Here is a 1,932-nt window from a genome sequence, read left to right as displayed (position 1 = left end):
CCCCCCCCCGCCCCCAGGGAGGGCAGAGGGCGTTAGCAGGCCGCGTGGGGACCTGGAGCTGCAGGTCCCGGCCGGGGAGGACCTGTTTTCCCTGCAGCTGGTGAAACAGGTGAGCTTGGTTTTCAGCCCCCTCTAGGGGATTTAAGAAAACAGCTCCACGCCCAAACTCCCATTGAATAAAACTGCTCTGTGCTCGGCGACAGGGCCGGGGGCAAGTTGAACAAAATGACCGTTGATGATGCCTTGACCTTGGGAATAAGCTCCGCATGCCCCTCGTGGGTTTGTGGGTGTTCGCGGGGTCCCACATCCTCTGCCCTCAGGGAGCCGTACCTGGTTGGGAGCACCAGGGCCCAGCCCGTGGCCTGAGGCCCCGGCCCTGACCCAGGGCGGGCAAGGAGCCATGTGATCAGCCGGAGGAGGAGGGCTGCCCTGCAGCCGTGTGTGGGGGGCACGGCCTTGGGGGCCGGGAGGATGCTCTGGACGTGGGATCGGGGAGGTCCTGGCTGCCAGGGTCCAGTCCTGACACGCCCCCCAAAAGCAGGAGGGTCACCAGCCTGGGGCCCGGGGCTCGGGCTTCCTCTGCCGCCAGCACCCAGGTCCTGGTGGCTGATCCCAGGGCGTGACTCAAGTGGAGGCTCCAGGGCCCCCCTGATCCCGGGACCCCTGGCATGAGACCTGAGGCGGCGCCCGTCCTTCTGTGGAACTGGGAAGGCTCTTTTGGAGCGTCACCCCCTCAGAGGCACCGGGAGCCAGGGGCCAGGGCGTCAGGACAGGGGACTGGGTGACGGTCGTGCTCTGCGCTTTCCCCACCCCTGGCCTGTCCCAGCTCCCGTGGGGCTGCAGCCACTGGGCACACACAGCCTGTTCTCAGGCTCAGGACACCCCCTTTCCAGTGCTCCCCGAGGATCCAAGGGAGACAGGGCTTGTCTGGGGTGAGGGATGGGGGTGCAGGGGAAGGGGGCAGGGTGCCAGGGTAGGGGCCCAAGGCCAGGTCGCCCCTTGCTCAGCGACATGAAGCATCCTGACACCAGGATGTCCGACTCTGGGAGGGCCTGCCTGGCATCTCGGTCCGGACGAGCATCCTGTTCGCCCATCCCCCAGCCTGGGCTGCCCCTGTTCGAGGGCCGTAGCGTCCAGATCTGGATGGAGGCTGGTGAGGGGGGCGCGGGGTGTCCAGGCTCCACTGCAGAGGGCGGGTGGAGATGCAGGCTGAGAACAGAGAAGCAGTCCAACACAGCATGTCTGCAGGACGTCTGGTCCAGCCTCTTCCAGGGGGCCATCTGATGCGCTCTGGCCCCATCATTCCCTCCAGCCCAGCCCCTAGCCTGTTCAGAGTACCCGTGGGGTGAGGCCAGTCCCTCTGGGGACACCATGTAAGCAGTTGGAACATCTCAACCTGGAGCATCGCTGGCTGTCCTCAAGTCTTAGCTTCCCATAAACAGAGGGCCGAGCCCTGGGAGACGGCGGAGGTGGTCTTGACACATCCCGGCCTGTGGAGGTCAGGGGGCTGCTTGCTGTCCCTGACCTGCCCCAGTGACCTCCCTCCAGGGCGTGTGACTTGCTCTCCACGGAGATTCCCTGTCTCCCTTGGAATCAGCTCCTCTCTCTCCATCCATCCATCTCAAGGATGTTTCCCGCCAGAGCTGTTTCCCACTGAGATCCAGTACCGGCTGTCATGGGTCAGCATCGCCAGTGGCTCGTTGAAATGACAGGACCTCCCCCCAGGGTGGGGGGGACTCAGGTCAATGAGACCTGGTGCTCCAGGCTGCGCTGGGCCCTCAGGGACCTGGCGTCTCCCCATCCAGTAGCCCGAGTCACCTGGTGAAGGCCCATTGCAGGCATGTCCAGCCTCCTCCGTGGGTTTAAGGAAGGTTTTCTGGGCCCTGCTGCTTAGCAGATGGACAGCCCGCCCTGAAGAGTTGTGTGGAGCTC

At 64.9% G+C, this 1,932-nt stretch overlaps 1 protein-coding gene across 1 annotated transcript in view; it reads left to right on the top strand.

Annotated features, from left to right (window-relative positions):
* COL5A1 (collagen, type V, alpha 1) overlaps positions 1–1,932 on the top strand; it is a gene marked incomplete at its 5' end in the record, with an annotated part of 15,819 nt that overhangs the window by 4,316 nt on the left and 9,571 nt on the right. The window lies entirely within an intron of this gene.

Source organism: Bison bison, unplaced genomic scaffold (genome assembly GCF_000754665.1).
Source record: "Bison bison bison isolate TAMUID 2011002044 unplaced genomic scaffold, Bison_UMD1.0 scf7180017845498, whole genome shotgun sequence".
NCBI classification, from domain to species: Eukaryota; Metazoa; Chordata; class Mammalia; order Artiodactyla; family Bovidae; genus Bison; species Bison bison.
Note: the sequence above shows the minus strand (reverse complement) of the source record. Positions and strands in the feature narration are given on the sequence as shown.